This window comes from Spea bombifrons, chromosome 3, assembly GCF_027358695.1.
Source record: "Spea bombifrons isolate aSpeBom1 chromosome 3, aSpeBom1.2.pri, whole genome shotgun sequence".
Lineage (NCBI taxonomy): Eukaryota > Metazoa > Chordata > Amphibia > Anura > Pelobatidae > Spea > Spea bombifrons.
Window position 1 is genome coordinate 123,064,055 of NC_071089.1, and position 5,000 is coordinate 123,069,054.

Below are 5,000 nucleotides of genomic sequence, written 5' to 3' on the forward strand. Positions count from 1 at the left end.
CTGCTGCTGCTGCTGCTGCTGCTGCTGCTTCTGCTGCTGCTGCTGCTGCTTGTCGTCAGACAAAAAGAATTATAAGCCCTGGGACAGGACAGAGAAGGTGAGAAGGTTCAAATAAGGGTTTAAAGCTTTGATGATGAGCAAGAAACACATGGCAAAAAGCTCTCCCCGGACTGTGAGAAAAAATTAAAAGCCTACAACACCTGGTATTCCCAGGCGGTCTCCCATCCAGGTACTAACCAGGCCCAACCCTGCTTAGCTTCCGAGATCAGACGAGATCGGGCGCTTTCAGGGTGGTATGGCCGCAGGTGTGAAAGTTTTTTATTTTACTTCTCTTATTCTGCTGCTGCTGCTGCTGCTGCTGCTGCTGCTGCTGCTGCTGCTTGTCGTCAGACAGAAAGAATTATAAGCCCTGGGACAGGACAGAGAAGGTGAGAAGGTTCAAATAAGGGTTTAAAGCTTTGATGATGAGCAAGAAACACATGGCAAAAAGCTCTCCCCGGACTGTGAGAAAAAATTAAAAGCCTACAACACCTGGTATTCCCAGGCGGTCTCCCATCCAGGTACTAACCAGGCCCAACAATGCTTAGCTTCCAAGATCAGACGAGATCGGGCGCTTTCAGGGTGGTATGGCCGCAGGTGTGAAAGTTTTTTATTTTACTTCTCTTATTCTGTTGCTGCTGCTGCTGCTGCTGCTGCTGCTGCTGCTGCTGCTGCTTGTCGTCAGACAAAAAGAATTATAAGCCCTGGGACAGGACAGAGAAGGTGAGAAGGTTCAAATAAGGGTTTAAAGCTTTGATGATGAGCAAGAAACATGGCAAAAAGCTCTCCCCGGACTGTGAGAAAAAATTAAAAGCCTACAACACCTGGTATTCCCAGGCGGTCTCCCATCCAGGTACTAACCAGGCCCAACCCTGCTTAGCTTCCGAGATCAGACGAGATCGGGCGCTTTCAGGGTGGTATGGCCGCAGGTGTGAAAGTTCTTTATTTTACTTCTCTTATTCTGTTGCTGCTGCTGCTGCTGCTGCTGCTGCTGCTGCTGCTGCTGCTGCTGCTTGTCGTCAGACAGAAAGAATTATAAGCCCTGGGACAGGACAGAGAAGGTGAGAAGGTTCAAATAAGGGTTTAAAGCTTTGATGATGAGCAAGAAACACATGGCAAAAAGCTCTCCCCGGACTGTGAGAAAAAATTAAAAGCCTACAACACCTGGTATTCCCAGGCGGTCTCCCATCCAGGTACTAACCAGGCCCAACCCTGCTTAGCTTCCGAGATCAGATGAGATCGGGCGCTTTCAGGGTGATATGGCCGCAGGTGTGAAAGTTTTTTATTTTACTTCTCTTATTCTGTTGCTGCTGCTGCTGCTGCTGCTGCTGCTGCTGCTGCTGCTGCTGCTGCTGCTGCTGCTGCTGCTGCTGCTGCTGCTGCTGCTGCTTGTCGTCAGACAAAAAGAATTATAAGCCCTGGGACAGGACAGAGAAGGTGAGAAGGTTCAAATAAGGGTTTAAAGCTTTGATGATGAGCAAGAAACACATGGCAAAAAGCTCTCCCCGGACTGTGAGAAAAAATTAAAAGCCTACAACACCTGGTATTCCCAGGCGGTCCCCCATCCAGGTACTAACCAGGCCCAACCCTGCTTAGCTTCCGAGATCAGACGAGATCGGGCGCTTTCAGGGTGGTATGGCTGCAGGTGTGAAAGTTTTTTATTTTACTTCTCTTATTCTGTTGCTGCTGCTGCTGCTGCTGCTGCTGCTGCTGCTGCTGCTGCTGCTGCTGCTGCTGCTGCTGCTGCTTGTCGTCAGACAAAAAGAATTATAAGCCCTGGGACAGGACAGAGAAGGTGAGAAGGTTCAAATAAGGGTTTAAAGCTTTGATGATGAGCAAGAAACACATGGCAAAAAGCTCTCCCCGGACTGTGAGAAAAAATTAAAAGCCTACAACACCTGGTATTCCCAGGCGGTCTCCCATCCAGGTACTAACCAGGCCCAACCCTGCTTAGCTTCCGAGATCAGACGAGATCAGGCGCTTTCAGGGTGGTATGGCCGCAGGTGTGAAAGTTTTTTATTTTACTTCTCTTATTCTGCTGCTGCTGCTGCTGCTGCTGCTGCTGCTGCTGCTGCTGCTGCTGCTGCTGCTGCTGCTGCTGCTTGTCGTCAGACAGAAAGAATTATAAGCCCTGGGACAGGACAGAGAAGGTGAGAAGGTTCAAATAAGGGTTTAAAGCTTTGATGATGAGCAAGAAACACATGGCAAAAAGCTCTCCCCGGACTGTGAGAAAAGAAAAAGCCTACAACACCTGGTATTCCCAGGCGGTCTCCCATCCAAGTACTAACCAGGCCCAACCCTGCTTAGCTTCCGAGATCAGGCGCTTTCAGGGTGGTATGGCCGCAGGTGTGAAAGTTTTTTATTTTACTTCTCTTATTCTGTTGCTGTTGTTGCTGTTGCTGCTGTTGCTGCTGCTGCTGCTGTTGCTGCTGCTGCTGCTGCTGCTGCTGCTGCTTGTCGTCAGACAGAAAGAATTATAAGCCCTGGGACAGGACAGAGAAGGTGAGAAGGTTCAAATAAGGGTTTAAAGCTTTGATGATGAGCAAGAAACACATGGCAAAAAGCTCTCCCCGGACTGTGAGAAAAGAAAAAGCCTACAACACCTGGTATTCCCAGGCGGTCTCCCATCCAGGTACTAACCAGGCCCAACCCTGCTTAGCTTCCGAGATCAGACGAGATTGGGCGCTTTCAGGGTGGTATGGCCGCAGGTGTGAAAGCTCTTTATTTTACTTTTCTTATTCTGTTGCTGCTGCTGCTGCTGCTGCTGCTGCTGCTGCTGCTGCTGCTGCTGCTGCTGCTGCTGCTTGTCGTCAGACAGAAAGAATTATAAGCCCTGGGACAGGACAGAGAAGGTGAGAAGGTTCAAATAAGGGTTTAAAGCTTTGATGATGAGCAAGAAACACATGGCAAAAAGCTCTCCCCGGACTGTGAGAAAAAATTAAAAGCCTACAACACCTGGTATTCCCAGGCGGTCTCCCATCCAGGTACTAACCAGGCCCAACCCTGCTTAGCTTCCGAGATCAGACGAGATCGGGCGCTTTCAGGGTGGTATGGCCGCAGGTGTGAAAGTTTTTTATTTTACTTCTCTTATTCTGTTGCTGCTGCTGCTGCTGCTGCTGCTACTGCTGCTGCTGCTGCTGCTACTGCTGCTGCTGCTGCTGCTGCTGCTGCTGCTGCTGCTGCTGCTTGTCGTCAGACAGAAAGAATTATAAGCCCTGGGACAGGACAGAGAAGGTGAGAAGGTTCAAATAAGGGTTTAAAGCTTTGATGATGAGCAAGAAACACATGGCAAAAAGCTCTCCCCGGACTGTGAGAAAAAATTAAAAGCCTACAACACCTGGTATTCCCAGGCGGTCTCCCATCCAGGTACTAACCAGGCCCAACCCTGCTTAGCTTCCGAGATCAGGCGCTTTCAGGGTGGTATGGCCGCAGGTGTGAAAGTGTTTTATTTTACTTCTCTTATTCTGTTGCTGCTGCTGCTGCTTGTCATCAGACAGAAATAATTATAAGCCCTGGGACAGGACAGAGAAGGTGAGAAGGTTCAAATAAGGGTTTAAAGCTTTGATGATGAGCAAGAAACACATGGCAAAAAGCTCTCCCCGGACTGTGAGAAAAGAAAAAGCCTACAACACCTGGTATTCCCAGGCGGTCTCCCATCCAGGTACTAACCAGGCCCAACCCTGCTTAGCTTCCGAGATCAGGCGCTTTCAGGGTGGTATGGCCGCAGGTGTGAAAGTTTTTTATTTTACTTCTCTTATTCTGTTGCTGCTGCTGCTGCTGCTGCTGCTGCTGCTGCTGCTGCTGCTGCTGCTGCTGCTGCTGCTGCTGCTGCTGCTGCTGCTGCTGCTGCTGCTGCTGCTGCTGCTGCTGCTGCTGCTGCTTGTCGTCAGACAAAAAGAATTATAAGCCCTGGGACAGGACAGAGAAGGTGAGAAGGTTCAAATAAGGGTTTAAAGCTTTGATGATGAGCAAGAAACACATGGCAAAAAGCTCTCCCCGGACTGTGAGAAAAAATTAAAAGCCTACAACACCTGGTATTCCCAGGCGGTCTCCCATCCAGGTACTAACCAGGCCCAACCCTGCTTAGCTTCCGAGATCAGACGAGATCGGGCGCTTTCAGGGTGGTATGGCCGCAGGTGTGAAAGTTTTTTATTTTACTTCTCTTATTCTGCTGCTGCTGCTGCTGCTGCTGCTGCTGCTGCTGCTGCTTGTCGTCAGACAGAAAGAATTATAAGCCCTGGGACAGGACAGAGAAGGTGAGAAGGTTCAAATAAGGGTTTAAAGCTTTGATGATGAGCAAGAAACACATGGCAAAAAGCTCTCCCCGGACTGTGAGAAAAGAAAAAGCTTACAACACCTAGTATTCCCAGGCGGTCTCCCATCCAGGTACTAACCAGGCCCAACCCTGCTTAGCTTCCGAGATCAGACGAGATCGGGCGCTTTCAGGGTGGTATGGCCGCAGGTGTGAAAGTTTTTTATTTTACTTCTCTTATTCTGTTGCTGCTGCTGCTGCTGCTGCTGCTGCTGCTGCTGCTGCTGCTGCTGCTGCTGCTGCTTGTCGTCAGACAGAAAGAATTATAAGCCCTGGGACAGGACAGAGAAGGTGAGAAGGTTCAAATAAGGGTTTAAAGCTTTGATGATGAGCAAGAAACACATGGCAAAAAGCTCTCCCCGGACTGTGAGAAAAGAAAAAGCCTACAACACCTGGTATTCCCAGGCGGTCTCCCATCCAGGTACTAACCAGGCCCAACCCTGCTTAGCTTCCGAGATCAGACGAGATCGGGCGCTTTCAGGGTGGTATGGCCGCAGGTGTGAAAGTTCTTTATTTTACTTCTCTTATTCTGTTGCTGCTGCTGCTGCTGCTGCTGCTGCTGCTGCTTGTCGTCAGACAGAAAGAATTATAAGCCCTGGGACAGGACAGAGAAGGTGAGAAGGTTCAAATAAGGGTTTAAAGCTTTGAT

The 5,000-nt window shown here is 49.5% G+C and overlaps 11 non-coding genes and 3 pseudogenes across 11 annotated transcripts; all 14 read right to left on the reverse strand.

Annotated features, from left to right (window-relative positions):
* Positions 1-188: 188 nt before the first annotated feature.
* LOC128486029 (5S ribosomal RNA) lies at positions 189-307 on the reverse strand. Its single transcript, XR_008352349.1, has one exon. It is a non-coding gene; the product is annotated as a 5S ribosomal RNA (ribosomal RNA).
* A 212-nt stretch (positions 308-519) lies between these two features.
* LOC128486780 (5S ribosomal RNA) lies at positions 520-638 on the reverse strand. The gene has a single exon (XR_008353060.1). It is a non-coding gene; the product is annotated as a 5S ribosomal RNA (ribosomal RNA).
* Positions 639-851: 213 nt separating this feature from the next.
* LOC128486040 (5S ribosomal RNA) lies at positions 852-970 on the reverse strand. Its single transcript, XR_008352360.1, has one exon. It is a non-coding gene; the product is annotated as a 5S ribosomal RNA (ribosomal RNA).
* A 221-nt stretch (positions 971-1,191) lies between these two features.
* On the reverse strand, positions 1,192-1,310 carry LOC128484908 (5S ribosomal RNA). The gene has a single exon (XR_008351269.1). It is a non-coding gene; the product is annotated as a 5S ribosomal RNA (ribosomal RNA).
* A 257-nt stretch (positions 1,311-1,567) lies between these two features.
* On the reverse strand, positions 1,568-1,686 carry LOC128484844 (5S ribosomal RNA). Its single transcript, XR_008351209.1, has one exon. It is a non-coding gene; the product is annotated as a 5S ribosomal RNA (ribosomal RNA).
* A 239-nt stretch (positions 1,687-1,925) lies between these two features.
* On the reverse strand, positions 1,926-2,044 carry LOC128484986 (5S ribosomal RNA). The gene has a single exon (XR_008351344.1). It is a non-coding gene; the product is annotated as a 5S ribosomal RNA (ribosomal RNA).
* Positions 2,045-2,278: 234 nt separating this feature from the next.
* LOC128487057 (uncharacterized) lies at positions 2,279-2,387 on the reverse strand (annotated as a pseudogene).
* A 243-nt stretch (positions 2,388-2,630) lies between these two features.
* On the reverse strand, positions 2,631-2,749 carry LOC128485875 (5S ribosomal RNA). Its single transcript, XR_008352202.1, has one exon. It is a non-coding gene; the product is annotated as a 5S ribosomal RNA (ribosomal RNA).
* A 233-nt stretch (positions 2,750-2,982) lies between these two features.
* Positions 2,983-3,101, reverse strand: LOC128486052 (5S ribosomal RNA). The gene has a single exon (XR_008352371.1). It is a non-coding gene; the product is annotated as a 5S ribosomal RNA (ribosomal RNA).
* A 263-nt stretch (positions 3,102-3,364) lies between these two features.
* Positions 3,365-3,473, reverse strand: LOC128487135 (uncharacterized; annotated as a pseudogene).
* Positions 3,474-3,659: 186 nt separating this feature from the next.
* Positions 3,660-3,768, reverse strand: LOC128487137 (uncharacterized; annotated as a pseudogene).
* Positions 3,769-4,058: 290 nt separating this feature from the next.
* Positions 4,059-4,177, reverse strand: LOC128486065 (5S ribosomal RNA). Its single transcript, XR_008352384.1, has one exon. It is a non-coding gene; the product is annotated as a 5S ribosomal RNA (ribosomal RNA).
* A 207-nt stretch (positions 4,178-4,384) lies between these two features.
* LOC128486205 (5S ribosomal RNA) lies at positions 4,385-4,503 on the reverse strand. Its single transcript, XR_008352515.1, has one exon. It is a non-coding gene; the product is annotated as a 5S ribosomal RNA (ribosomal RNA).
* A 228-nt stretch (positions 4,504-4,731) lies between these two features.
* On the reverse strand, positions 4,732-4,850 carry LOC128486077 (5S ribosomal RNA). The gene has a single exon (XR_008352395.1). It is a non-coding gene; the product is annotated as a 5S ribosomal RNA (ribosomal RNA).
* Positions 4,851-5,000: the final 150 nt, after the last annotated feature.